Here is a 16,081-nt window from a genome sequence, read left to right on the forward strand (position 1 = left end):
AAATTAGTTTTGGCCTTCCGATGAGCTTAAGAATCCCGTGTTCGCCCCGAACACACAACTCAAGTTCATCGATAATAACTCATACCACTAGAGAGTTATTATCGCACTACCGCACCAATCCCAAATTACATTATGGGCTCCTTCTTATCATGAGTGTGTTAGTCTCCCTGTGTTTAAGATAACAAATGTCCACTAATTAAATAAGTTACTGACAACTCACTTAATTAATATCTAGCTCCAAGAGTAGTACCACTCAACTTTATTGTCATGTCGGACTAAGTCCACCTGCAGGGTTTAACATGACAATCTTTATGAGTTCCTCTTGGGGACATTCTCACCTAGATAACTAGGACACAGATTCATTCTATAATCAACAACACAAACTATAAGTAATATCATTTTCCAACTTATCGGGCATATTGATTTATCGAGCTAAACCTCACCCTTTGATAAGTCAAAGAAATAAATATTAAATATATGTGCTTGTTATTATATTAGGATTAAGAGCACACACTTCTATAATAACTAAGGTCTAGTTCTTTTATTAAGTCAGTACAAAAAGAACTTACCTAAATGGTCCTACTCAATACACTTAGAGTGTACCAGTGTAATTTATTAATCAAGATAAACTAATACTTAATTACACTACGACTATTCCGATGGTTTGTTCCTTTCCATCTTAGTCGTGAGCAACTATTTATAATTTATAAAGAACCAACAGCATGATCTTCTGAGTGTGACACCACACACCATGTTATCTACTTATATAAATTAATTGAACAATTACATTTAATAAATAAATGTAAATATCGACCAATGTGATTCCTTTATTTCAACAAATAAATGTTTACAAAAGCTAGGCTTTTAGTATACACTCCAACAATCTCTCACTTATACTAAAAGACTAAGCTGCCATATCTGTTGCCATACATCTGATTCCCATCTCCTCCACATGCCGATTAAAAGCTTTCGCTGGAAGGGCCTTAGTGAAAGGATCTGCCAGGTTATCTGCTGATGTAATCTTAGCGACAACAACTTCTCCTCGCTTGACGATGTCTCGTATCAGGTGGTACTTGCGCTCTATATGTTTACTTGCCTTATGGGCTCACGGTTCCTTCGAGTTTGCAACTGCACCGCTATTATCACAATAAATTATGATGATCTTGAGCAAACCAGGAATCACATCTAAGTCCATTAGAAAGTTCCTGAGCCATACAACTTCTTTGGCTGCCTCAGAGGCTGCCACATACTCAGCTTCCATGGTTGAGTCTGAGACGCATTTCTGCTTAACACTCCTCCATGCAATGGCTCCACCTCCTAGAGTAAACACATAGCCTGACGTAGACTTACTATTGTCCCTATTTGATTGGAAGTCTGAATCCGTGTAACCCACAGGGAGCAAATCGTCTGCTTGGTAGACTACCATATAATCTCTAGTCCTTCTCAGGTACTTCAATATATGCTTTACAGCAGTCCAATGTCCTTGTTCAGGGTTACTCTGATATCTACTAACTATGCCCACGGAAAAACAAATATCAGGTCTTGTACATAGCATTGCATACATAAGGCTTCCTACAGCCCAAGCATAAGGAACTGCTTTCATATCCTCCATCTCCTTTGATGTCTTTGGAGACATCTCTTTAGATAAGGCTACTCCATGCCTAAATGGTAAGAAACCTTTTTTGGAGTTCTGCATGCTAAAATGAGCAAGGATCGTGTCTATATATGAAGCTTGAGATAGACACAACATTCTTTTCTTGCGATCCCTTATAACTTTGATCCCAAGAATGTGTGCACATTCTCCTAAGTCCTTCATATCAAATTGTTTGGACAACCATACCCTTACGTCCGATAATACCTTGACATTGTTGCCAATTAACAAAATATCATCTACGTCTAGTACAAGAAATACCACCACGTTTCCGTTACACTTCTTGTATACACAAGACTTATCCGGACACTGAATAAATCCATATGATTGGATTACTTCATTAAACCAGATGTTCCAAAATCTTGAAGCTTGCTTCAGTCCATAAATGGACCGATTAAGCTTGCACACTAGATGCTCTTTGCCTTTTTCAATAAATCCCTCAGGTTGCTTCATATGGATGTTTTCTTCAAGACTTTCGTTTAGGGATGATGTCTTGACATCCATTTGTCAAATCTCATAATCCATATGAGCGGCAATGGATAAGAGTATCTGGATAGACTTAAGCATGACTACCGGTGAAAAAGTCTCCTCATAATAGATTCCCTCTTTCTGAGTATACCCTTTTACAACAAGCCTTGCTTTGAAGGTTTCTACCTTCCCATCTGTCCCTCTTTTCCTTTTATAGATCCACTTGCATCCAACGGCTTTTACACCATCAGGTGGTTCTATAAGCTCCCAAACCTTATTAGAATACATAGACTCTATTTCAGAATTCATTATCTTTTGCCAAGATATTGCATCTATATTTTGGAGTGCTTAGTCATATGTCCGGGATCAGGTTCATGTTTACCCAGGATCAAGTCTGAAGACTCTTCCAAAAATATGAATATCTCAGGTTGCCTTACAACCCTCCCACTACGACGAGGCACCGTCTCTGGTTGTGTATCATGTGTGACACGTGTTGCAGTTTCTTGTGGTACTTCATCTTGTACTATTGGTATTAAAGTAGACGTGTCCTCTCTTATTTCTTCTAGAACTATTTCACTCATGGGCTTATGGTTCATTACATAATCTTCTTCTAAAAATCGAGCATTGGTGCTAACAATGATCTTCTGATTTTTAGGATTATAAAACAAACCACCTTTCGTTCCTTTAGGATATCTCACAAATAGACAACCTTCTATACGTGATTCCAACTTGTCAGTATCTCCCTTCAGCACATGTGTTGGACTACCCCATATCCGGATATGATTCAAACTAGGCTTTCTCCCATTCCATAATTCCATGGGAGTAGAAGGAACTATTTTAGAAGGTACCATATTCAGAATGTACACTGTTGTTTCCAAAGCATATCCCCAAAACGAATTTGGTAATTCTGAATAACTCATCATTGATCTAACCATTTCCATAAGAGTCATATTCCTTCGTTCTGCCACACCATTCTATTGGGGTGTACCAGGTGCAGACAATTGGGATTAAATCTCGACTACTGATAAGTAATTCCTAAACTCTCCAAAGAGGTATTCGCCACCACGGTCAGACCGTAGTGTCTTGATACTTTTCCCAAGACATTTCTCCACATCAGCCCTATATTCTTTGAACTTGTCAAAGCATTCATACTTGCGGCGCATCAGGTAAATGTATCCGTATCTTGAATAATCATCTATAAAGGAGACGAAGTATTCATAACCACCTCTTGCCTAGATAGACATAGGACCACACAAATCAGAATGAACCAGTTCTAACGCATCTTTGGCTCTATACCCCTTGGCCTTAAAAGGTCTCTTGGTCATTTTACCTTCCAAGCAGGATTCACATGTTAGAAAGTTTTCCAACTCTAATGAATCCAAGAGTCCATCGATTACAAGCCTTTGAATCCTACTTAAGTTAATATGACCAAGCCTTAAATGCCAAAGATATGTTTGGTTCATTTCCAAAGGTTCTTTTCTCTTATTAGAGTTAGAAGATGTGTTATTAATTTCCATATTTTGCTTTGTGGGAGAAATTGGATTTAAAATATATAAATTGCTAACCAATGCACCAGAACAGATAATCACCTTATTTCTCTTTATAACCACATTGTTACTAAAGGAAACTGAATATCCATCCAAATACAGTTTAGAAACTGAAATTAAATTCTTTCTAAAACTGGGTACATAAAGACAATTTCTTAAAACCAAATTTCTATTCCTATCAAAAGCTAAGTAGACGTCTCCCACTGCAACAGCCGCCACCTTAGTAGCATTGCCCATGTAGACGGTTATCTCTCCTTCAAATAGTCGTCGGGTTTCCTAGAACCCCTGTAAAGAATTGCAGACATGATCAGTGACTCCTGTATCTACACACCAGATGCTGGTAGATAACACCGCTAAACATGTTTCAACTACTAGAGCATGAGATATACCTTTATTGTTCTGATTCCTACGAGGGCAGTCCGCCTTCTAATGTCCTGACTGCTTGCAGATGAAACACTTGCCCTTCAGCTTCTTCATTCCAGTTTTTTGTCCTCTACCCTGAGGTTTATTCACCTTCTTTGCTGAAAAGACCTATTTCTTCTTCTTCTTGCCTTTCGACTTAGAAGTAGAACCATTTTCATCATAGTGAATCTGAGAACTGTGACGAAATAGTCCTTCTGCTGCCTGTAGTTTTGTCAGAAGTTCCGCCAACATATACTCTCTTTTGTTCATGTTATAGTTCAGGCGAAACTGCTCAAAACTTCTAGGTAGCGTTTGGAGAATTATATCGACCTGGGTTTCCCCATCGATTTCTCCTCCAAGGACTTGTATTTCATTTAGATAAGCCATCATTTTGAGGATATGATCCCTTACAGGTGTCCCCTCAGACATTGTGGCTGTCATTAGCTTTCTCATTGCCTCTTGCCTAGCAGTCTGACTCGAGTGCCCAAAGAGTTCTTTGAGATTGTTCATTATATCATAAGCTGTTGGTAAATTTTGATGTTGATGTTGCAATACATTTGACATTGAAGCCAAAATGTAACACCGCGCCATCTCATCAGGTTTTACCCATTTCTTATGATACTCAATCTCCTCTGGGGTAGAGTCACCGCCAGGTGCATCAGGGCAAGCCTCAGTCAGTACAAACTTATAGCTTTCAGCAGTAAGAACAATGTCCAGGTTCCTTTTCCAATCAATATAGTTGGGACTAGTAAGTTTGTTTTCTTCCAGTATATGGCCAGTGGGTTGAAAGTCATCATAAGAATCACAAAAATAAACTTTGGTCAGGACTCTAAATTTAGAATAATATTGATTCCTCAAACAATACTATTTTAAATTAACCAACATCTCAAATCACCATGAATATTGCATGCCACGTTAGTGTGGACGTATACAAATTCAACATTTGTAAGAGGAGGGTGTGACCCATTAATTTTATTATCTTGTCATCCTAACTTTATGACAAATAAAATTAATAGTTGGTTTCACTTTGGTCACACAAAACAATAACAGTGACTCCGTTGGGGAGGATACTATTGAATGCGTCTAAGTGTATATCATTACTTGATACTAAGTCCATTAAATAGGATTGTGCCCCTTCAGTTGGAGAAGATCACACGCTCCTAAATAATTTCGTATAACCATCCATAAAGGAAGTTTGATCTAGTGATCCGCAACAAACCCATCCGTTGTGGAGGGAGGCACTCAGAGCCAACACGCAAGCTTGTTGCATCACTTACAAACCAGTAATGGAGACCATGAGATTTATTAAAATCTCTCTCCCACTTAGTTATTTAAAAATGAAGATTTTAACATATGCTAGCATACATCACATGCACATAAACATCATAGTAAATAAAAGCAATAAATTTGGAAATTAATTTTCCAACTATTATGGTCTTTCCTTCACTGTCTTCAGTATGCACCAACCCTAGCTGCTATCATCTTTAGCCACCGCCATCGGGTCGAGTTGTCGCATCTATCTTGCTTCTTATTCCACTGCGCCTCTGGTCCTCCAATAGCACCATGCCTTCTAAAGATACGATCCGCGACAAATATAGAATTTTACAAATATCGATCCTATATTCCATAAAGGAATGTACATGTATTCTAGATCGAACAAAAATAAAATTCTAAAAATAATACAGCTCCTGCTGTATTTGATACATACAATCATGCACACAAAATAATGCCCTTGACATATCCAAGGGTCCAATCAGACACAATATCTAAATGTCATAATAGTTGGAGCCTGCAACCACATAGTTAGCACATCCTACTATTATCCTACCTAAATTATGTATGACATGTGCATAATTAATTTGAAAACCAAAACACACAAAGGCAAACCCTAGCTCTGATACCAATTGTTGGTTAGTCCTAGGAAAATGTATCAGTTTCACTGTACAAAAATTTTTATACAAGTGTCGAACCTTTCCTTAAATAACCTATTGTGTTCTTTAGAAGTTAAATTAGGAATCACAGACGGAACTTAACATCATTGATTCCAAATTTAACTTATCTGTTCTTAATGGTTTAGATTTTAATCGCAAGCGAAACTTAACACTATTGATTCAAATCCACCTATATTATTAATTTCATTAAATATTAATTTCCAAAATTGGCTTCCAGGACTACATGGCGAGGCACGTGGCCTTCTTGGATATGGGAGCAACCACCACCGCCTAGACAAAGCCTTTTAAGGAAAGCTAATATTTAATTTCCTTAAATAACTCTAGGTTAACCAAAAAGAACAATCGAATCACAAATTCGAAACAAAAAAAGAAAATACAAACTCGAAAAAATAATTTTAAAAACTAGATCTAATGTCTCTTGTGTTTGGAATTCTTACAAAAAGAAATAACTAGCATAATGCGGAAAACAATTGCTAATTATACCTTCTCTTTGTAAACTAATGACCTCGAGATCTTCTGCCGTATTCCTCGCCTCGCCTTGGACGTCGTGTGGGTGACGATCCTCTAAGATGAACACCACTCAAAAGCTTCCTTCCTCTTCCTCTAAAATCCGGCAACCACCACCACCAAGGAGAAGAGAGCAAAGGGAAAGGGAGAATAGAGAGGGCCGGCCACCAAGAGATCTCCAAGCAAGAGAATAAGAGTTGTGTCTCATGAAGTCTCCTCACCCCTTCTTTTATAATACTTGCCCAAGGCAAATAAGGGAAGAATTTTTACAAAAATTAAAATCTTCCTCTAGTTTTTCCTTTTCCCTTTTTATTTTCCTTTTCTTTCCTCTTGATTGAATCAATCACCAAAAATTAATTTGATGATTTTATTTTTTTATAATATAGCCGGCCACCTTGCTTGGGCACCAAGCAAGGGTGGCCGGCCCCCATAAGAGGAAAGGAATTTTATTTTTTATAAAATTTTACAAGAAGAAAAACTCTTATAAAATTTTACAAGCTCTCTTTCCTAAAGTAGGAATTAAAAAGGAAAGTTCTAAAAATTAAAACCATGTTTTAAAATTTAAAATTTCTCTTATAAAATTTTCTTTTTTAACATGGTGATAGAAAATTTAAATTTTAAAACTTATCTTCCTTTTTTTTCTTAAACCATGAGGATGCTTAAAAAAGGAAAGTTTTAAAACTTTTAAAACTCTCTATTAAAACATGTGGCGTAATTCAAATAAGGAAAGTTTTAAAAAATTAAAATCTCTCTTTTAAAACTTATAGTTTTCTACAAAGAGAAGATTTTAAAAATTCAAAACAACCCTCCCCTTTTGAATTATTGTGGCCGACACCTACTAGCTTGGTCACCAAGCAATAGGGTCGGCCCTTTATGAGGAGTTGTGGTCAGCCATTGCTTGGTCACCAAGCAATGGACCGGACCCCTTCTTGGACACCAAGATGAGTCTTTCTTTGGATGGACTTGAGGCTCTAATGAGGCTGCGACAAGGACGTAGAGGAGAAATTGGTTTTGGCCTTCCGATGAGCTTAAGTATCCCGTGTTCGCCCCGAACACACAACTCAAGTTCATTGATAATAACTCATTCCACTAGAGAGTTATTATCACACTACCGCACCAATCCCAAATTACATTATGGGCTCCTTCTTATCATGAGTGTGTTAGTCTCCCTGTGTTTAAGATAACGAATGTCCACTAATTAAGTAAGTTACTGACAACTCACTTAATTAATATCTAGCTCCAAGAGTAGTACCACTCAACTTTATTGTCATGTCGGACTAAGTCCACCTGCAGGGTTTAACACGACAATCCTTATGAGCTCCTCTTGGGGACATTCTCAATCTAGATAACTAGGACACAGATTCCTTCTATAATCAACAACACACACTATAAGTAATATCGTTTCCCAACTTATCGGGCATATTGATTTATCGAGCTAAACCTCACCCTTTGATAAGTCAAAGAAATAAATATTAAATATATGTGCTTGTTATTATATTAGGATTAAGAACACACACTTCCGGAATAACTAAGGTCTAGTTCTTTTATTAAGTTAGTACAAAAAGAACTTACCTAAATGGTCCTACTCAATACACTTAGAGTGTACCAGTGTAATTTATTAATCAAGATAAACTAATACTTAATTACACTACGACTATTCCGATGGTTTGTTCCTTTCCATCTTAGTCGTGAACAACTATTTATAATTTATAAAGAACTAACAACATGATCTTCTGAGTGTGACACCACACACCATGTTATCTACTTATATAAATTAATTGAACAATTACATTTAACAAATAAATGTAAATATTGAAATGTGATTCTTTTATTTCAACAAATAAATGTTTATAAAAGCTAGGCTTTTAGTATACACTCCAACATTACACACCCCCCACATGGCCTTGACACAGCCGTGTGGGTGCCACACAGCCAGAACATGAAGAAAACTTAGTTTTGCATGCTCGTGTTACTCTAGAAGCTCTCGACTTCATTTAAACTTCGTTTTTGCTCCAAATCATGTCCTGTAAAGCCCAAAAAATTCCCGAATTTATTTTAGAATTATTCTATGATTTTTTTGGAATTTTTAGATATTTTTCCGGAATTTTCCGAGTAGCGGAAGTGGCAAAAATAATTGAAACCGTAAAATAGCTTAGTCGGGAATCGAACCCGAGACCTATGGTTTACGTATAAGTTTAGTAACCGGTGAACCCAGCAGGGCCGTGATGAAAGAAAGGAGAACCAAATATATTTATATTAGAGTTGGGTTCATTAAACCACTTAATATAAATAATAAACTTAAGATGGAGTTGGGTTATTTTATTTTGGTTCGGCAAATCCCTCTTCACCGAGACCATTCACGCCGCCCCCTCTTTTTCTTCCTCCTTCTCCCGGCGCCACATCAAGGAAAGGCTAGGACTTTCTTCCTAGGGTCCCAAGGTTACCATCCGGCAGCGATTTCAACACAAGGAAGTTCTTCTCCGCGAGAGAAACGCGAGGACGTAAGCGGTTCGTCGAACGGAGCAGTTTTCCGGAAAACCTAGCGGATAGAATCGTAAGAAAACCTTGCGATTGAGGTAAGAAACCCCTCACCTGCAGTATAATTGCTCTCGCTTGTTAGTTTTGGCGTTAGTTCAGTAGTTTTACAGTTTTCAGTTTTAGGGTGTGCTTTTAGTGCACACCAAGCATTCGATAGAATGCCCAGTTCAGAAGGATGCACCAGTAGGCATCCTAACAGCATGTAAAATGTATTAGAAACATTTTACTCAGTTTATTATCAGTTATTACAACTATATGGATCAGATATCCATTGGGTGGGCTCCCACAGTAGCCTCTAGGTTCAGATAACCTGGAACAGTAAAGTAAAATAAAATAGTATTCAGTATTTTACTTTTATTCAGTTGGCACTGTACTTGGATCAGATATCCATGGGCTGGACTCCCACAGTCGTCCCTAGGTTCAGATAACCTAGTAAACCTGCTGGATTCGGAACTTGCAATCCCGGATCTCGTAGGGATCTTGCGACAAGATGTCTGATTGCGGCCCCAACAGCATGTTTAGTATTTTCATCTATTATATGTATAGTTTTCAAATTTGAAACTAGTGATGAGAACACTAATTTAACTTTCAGTTCAGTTCAGGTTCAGTTTACATGATTTGAGTTCATGTACAGATTTAGATATATGCATGACTAGTTCAGTTTCATACTCAGTTTATAAGTATGCCATGTTCAGTTTAAAGCATGTTCAATTTATATGCTATACATGTTTCAGTTCCAGTTTATGCTTTTATATGTCATGCCATGTTGCCATGCCCAGTTCAGTTTTCAAACAGCATGTTTTAAAAACATAATTGCACCGTTGCATGTTTTTGTGAGGTAGATGGTTTCTTACTAAGCTTCTTAGCTTACAGATGCTACTTTTCTTATACTGCAGATACTGGTAAAAGAAAAGTGGATTAGCGGAGGCTGGAGGGCGATGCTACGATGATGTGTGTGTGCAAGGGGTTTGGAATAAAGATCCTTGGGATCTACACGCTTTTATTTCAGTTTTAATACTTAACATGTCTAGTTTATGATTTAGTCTTGTTACTAGGTGTTACGGCTTAGTAAACTATGTCTTGCTTGGTTATCATGTTTAGAATGTTAGTATTTACATGCTAGAGTGCTTTTAATGTGTCTGGAGTTTGTGTATGTGATTTTTGGCACGAATCAGTGTTGGAAATCAGAGCTTCAGTGTGAAATCAGACACCCCAATCGATCGGTGGATCGATTGGGGGGTCCCAATCGATCAGCTGATCGATCGGGCGACTTGTGCCGCGAACAGTAGGTTTCTGGATCGATTCTCCGATCGATCCAGCGATTTCTGTCGTGAACAGAAGGTTCGGGAATCGATTACTGGATCGATTGGTCAGCCTGGATCGATCAGCCAATCGATCCAGAATATCGTCCCGAGCACAGTAGCGTGCTGGATCGATCACTGGATCGATCCAACTCATGTCCCGGATGCAGTAGGCCTCTGAATCGATCTCTGGATCGATTCGATCAGTCCAATCGATCCGTGGATCGATTGGAAGGCCTGATATTAGCTAGAAACCCTTGGATAAGTTCTTTGACCATAAGGGGAGGTAATAATGGCATGAATAGCTTAGATTACACCCCTTAGTACATGTAGAATCGAGAAATGATTCTAATTAGCAAAAGTTTTAATTAGTACAGCTTCCGCACCTAGTGTTAGTAATGGTCAAGGAATGGTTTAGCATAGCATAATGTGACGATCGGCCTTACAGCTTAGTCAGTAGAAGGCGGGTCGTTACAGAGTGGTATCAGAGCAGTGTTCCATACTTCCTACACACACATCAGCATTGTGCCTATAGCTTCCAAGTAAGAACATCTCTCACTCAGTTTTGTTTTCAGCTTTCATATCAGTTATATGTGCTTTCATGTTTGCTCTCATGTTAGTAGTTAATTAATTCATGTTTACAGTGATAGTATTTAACATGTTACCAGTAGTTAACTATAACATGATAGCCTAGTTATATATATGTGTTCTCTGCTATTTAGAAAATGGTACGAGGACGTCCAGCTAAGAAAGCATCAGCGGTTGAGCCCCAGCATGAGGCAGGCAGTTCAGTGCCTCCCCCAGACCTTACAGCACTAGTGGCAGCAGTTAGCTGATCAGCAACAGGAGATAGCCTCCTTAAAGGCTAACCAGCAGACTACTCCCCCAGTCACTCCAGTACCGAACCTCACGACTCCAGTAATCACAGAGGTAGTACCAGCTCAGCCTGCAGTACCAGTCCCAGTGGCCCTAGTAGCAGGGGCTAAGAGAGAAGCTTACCTTATCCAGTGGCAGAGAATTAAGCCCGAGAACTTCTCAGGCACCAGCGAACCATGGGATGCTCAGGCATGGTTTAAAACACTGGAAAGCACGATGGAGCTTCTAGACTGGCCAGAGCACGAAAAGGTGAAGTGTGCCTCCTTCTGTTTAACAGGAGATGCACGCATGTGGTGGGAGCGGATTAAACCAAAGTGGCCAGTAAACCAGATGACATGGGCCAACTTCGAGAAAGAATTCTTCGAGGAATTCTTTCACATACAAGTCACGAACCGACACTATGACGAGTTTACAGAATTTCGTCAGGGTAACCTATCAGTTCAGGAGGCCGTGAAGAAATTCAATAGGTTGGCCCGTCTGTGTCCAGAATTAGTCAGCTCAGAGAAGGAACGAGTACGCTTGATGCTGAAGATGCTCAGACCAGATATCGCAATGAATGTGGCTAGTGGCGTTCATAGGCCACAAACCATAGAGGAGCTAGTGAGTAGTGCTCTGATCACCGAGCACTATCAGCACAGCATCACCCAGCAGAAGCAGGTTTTCACAGAGCCCAAGGGACAAGCTGGCTCAGGTACTCAGCAGAAACAACAGGGACATAGCTCCAACTGGAAGGGGAAACGTAAGGCAAGCAGTGACCCAAAAGGAGGACCAGCTGGAAAACATTCCAGACATCCCAAGTGTGCTACTTGTGGGAAACATCATCCAGGAGTTTGCCGCAAGGGTACGCGAGGTTGTTTTGAATGTGGACACGAAGGACACATGGCTAAACAGTGCCCGAACAAGAACAGCCTTCCTCAGCCTCAGCCGATACAGTATGGAACTCAGCCAGCGCAGCTACATCAGATGTATGCTGCCTTAGATGGTCCACAGATCAGTCAGGGCAGATTAGAAGCCCCCACAGCTATCCCGAATGCCAGGATTTTCTCACTGACCAGAGAGGACGTAGCAAATGCCTCGACAGTTGTCACAGGTCAGATCAGTATTTTACAGCATAATGCAACTGTCTTATTCGATACTGGGGCAACCCACTCTTATGTATCCAGGGCATTTGCCGAGAAATTAGCAACACCTCCAGAGGTACTCAATAGTCAGTTTCTGACAACACTACCCTCAGGAGACATTATGGCATCTACGCACTGGCTCAGAGCAGTGCCAGTCATTATAGCAGACAGAGAACTTTTTGGTGATCTGATAGTGCTAGAAATGACTGACTACGATGTCATCTTTGGAATGGATTTTCTGATCAGATACGGCGCTTCTATAGAGTGCCGTAAACAGAAGGTCACATTCCAACCTGAAGCTGAAGTACAGTTTGAGTACATGGGAAAACCAAAGAGAAAAGCCAGGAAGTTTCTCTCAGCACTGAAAGCACAGCAGCTAATGGATACAGGATGCATGGGATTTTTAGCAAATGTAGTCAACACCAGCCAGGACAAGAACCAACAGCTATCAGAGGTTCGAGTCGTTTGTGACTACCCAGCAGTCTTCCCTGAAGAGTTACCAGGCTTAGCACCAGACAGGGAGATTGAATTTGAGATAGAGCTCATTCCCGGCACAAATCCAATTTCCAAGGCACCGTACCGCATGGCTCCAGCAGAACTGAAGGAACTTCAGGAGCAATTACAGGAGCTTCTTGACAAGGGTTTCATACGCCCTAGTCACTCACCATGGGGAGCACCTGTGTTGTTCGTGAAGAAGAAGGATGGAAGCATGCGCCTATGCATAGACTACCGTGCCTTGAACCAGGTCACAATTAAAAACAGGTACCCTCTCCCCAGGATAGATGACCTGTTTGACCAGCTAAAGGGAGCCACAGTGTTCTCTAAAATTGACCTCAGATCAGGATATCACCAGGTTAGAGTTAAGAAAGGTGATATACCTAAAACAGCCTTGAGGACCAGATACGGACATTATGAGTTCGTAGTCATGACTTTCGGCGTGACAAATGCTCCAGCTACTTTCATGGACCTCATGAACAGAGTATTCAGAGAATACTTAGACAAGTTTGTCATCGTGTTCATCGATGACATTCTTATCTATTCAGGCACTCAGGAGGACCATGCAGAGCATCTGAAGACAGTTTTGCAGATCCTTCAGCAGAACCAGCTGTACGCCAAATTCACGAAATGTGAATTTTGGCTAGACCAGGTAGCCTTTCTAGGCCACATCATCTCCAAGGATGGTGTTATGGTAGATCCCAGCAAGATAGAAGCAGTAAGTAACTGGAAGAGACCCAAGAACGCCAGTGAAATCAGAAGCTTTCTGGGATTAGCAGGCTACTACAGGAAATTCGTAGAGGACTTCTCCAGGATAGCCTCCCCACTGACAGCTCTCACCAGGAAGAACAAGAAATTTCAGTGGACAGAGGACTGCGAGAACAGCTTCAGCGAACTAAAACGGAGATTGACCAGTGCTCCTATTTTAGCTATACCAGAAAACACAGACAGCTTTGACATCTACAGTGACGCCTCTAAATTGGGATTAGGAGCAGTACTGATGCAGCAGGGCAAGGTGATCGCCTATGCCTCCAGACAACTCAAGGATTATGAGAGGAACTATCCTACTCACGACCTTGAGCTTGCAGCAGTGGTGTTCGCTCTCAAGATTTGGAGACATTATTTGTACGGAGCTCAGTGCAGAGTGTATACAGATCATCAAAGTCTGAAGTATTTCTTTACTCAAAAGGATCTGAATATGCGACAGCGCAGATGGTTAGAGCTGGTCAAGGATTATGACATAGATATCCTCTACCATCCAGGGAAAGCTAATAAGGTAGCAGACACACTTAGCAGGAAGTCCAACGCTACCTTATTATCTTTAGCAGCTATGTCACCACCCCTAAGGAAGGAGATTACAAATTTTAGTCTCGAGCTTATGGTCGGGCAGCTTTCCACTATGTCCTTAGCATCTACCTTGCTTGATGATATCCAGACAGCTCAGGAGCAGAATCCTGAAATCCAGAAAATCAAGCAAGGGTTAGCAGAATCAGAAAGTGGAGAGTTCAGAGTGTCCGCCAGTGGGGTAGTGTACTGTGGTGACAGACTTTGTGTTCCAGATCAGGAGGAACTACGAAAATAGATTCTGGACGAGGCTCACAGGACTCCATATGCGATGCATCCTGGTTCCACCAAAATGTATCAGGATCTAAAGAAATGATTTTGGTGGCCTGGGATGAAGCGAGATATCGCCAGATACGTCAGCATTTGTCTAACCTGTCAGAGGGTTAAGGCAGAACATCAGCGACCAGGAGGGGTTCTGCAGCCGATTCAGATTCCAGAATGGAAGTGGGAGGATATCTCTATGGACTTCATAGTGGGATTACCCAGAACCACGAATGGTTTTGATGCTATCTGGGTAATAGTCGACAGGTTGACTAAATCAGCCCACTTCTTAGCTATCAGAATATCCTATTCCATGGAGCAGCAAGCTCAGTTGTATCTCAAGGAGATTGTCAGGCTGCATGGAGTCCCACGAACCATTATATCAGACAGAGACAGCAGATTTACATCACACTTCTGGAAGTGTGTACAGTCAGCTATGGGCACCCAGTTAAAATTCAGCACAGCCTTTCATCCTCAGACAGATGGTCAGACGGAGCGAGTAAATCAGGTACTCGAGGATATGCTCCGGGCTTGTGCCCTAGATTTCAAGGGAAGTTGGTGCAAATATCTGAGTCTAGCAGAATTTGCATACAACAACAGTTATCAGGCCACTATCGGCATGGTACCTTATGAGGCACTCTATGGGCGGAGGTGCAGATCACCAATCTTCTGGTATGAGAGTGGTGAACAGAAGGAACTAGAGCTTCAGACAGATCTAGTAGCAGATACCACAGCAGCCATACAGCAGATTCGCCAGAGGATAGAGACAGCACAGAGCCGTCAGAAGAGCTATGCTGATACACAACGCAGACCCCTAGAGTTTTCAGTTGAGGATACAGTTTTCCTCAGAGTAGCTCCCATGAAGGGGGTCATGCATTTTGGGAAGAAGGGCAAGCTAGCTCCCAGATATGTGGGACCATACCTTATCACGAAGAGAGTGGGCAAGGTAGCATATGAGCTAGAGCTACCTCAGGAGATGTCAGCCGTCCACAACGTATTTCATCTCTCCACGCTGAAGAAGCATATTCCAGACGCCACACAGGTGATTGAGCCCCAGTTGGTACAGGTCCGTGATGATCTCAGCTATGACAGTCGGCCTATTCAGATAATTGACCGAGCAGTAAAGAAATTACGGAACAAGGAAGTACCATTAGTCAAAGTCAGCTGGCAAAATCACACAGCAGCAGAGGCGACTTGGGAGACAGAGGCCAACATGAGACAGAAGTACCCAGAATTGTTTTAAGTTCAGGGACAAACTTTTTATAAGGTATGGGGGATTGTAAAGCTCGAAAAATTCCCGAATTTATTTTAGAATTATTCTATGATTTTTGTGGAATTTTTAGATATTTTTCCAGAATTTTTCGATTAGCGGAAGTGGCAAAAAAAATTGGAACCGTAAAATAGATTAGTCGGGAATCGAACCCGAGACCTATGGTTTACGTATAAGTTTAGTAACCGGTGAACCCAGCAGGGCCGTGCTGAAAGAAAGGAGAACCAAATATATTTATATTAGAGTTGGGTTCATTAAACCACTTAATATAAATAATAAACTTAAGATGGAGTTGGGTTATTTTATTTTGGTTCGGCAAATCCCTCTTCACCGAGACCATTCACGCCG

The sequence above is a fragment of the Zingiber officinale genome, chromosome 10A, assembly GCF_018446385.1.
Source record: "Zingiber officinale cultivar Zhangliang chromosome 10A, Zo_v1.1, whole genome shotgun sequence".
Classification (NCBI taxonomy): Eukaryota; Viridiplantae; Streptophyta; class Magnoliopsida; order Zingiberales; family Zingiberaceae; genus Zingiber; species Zingiber officinale.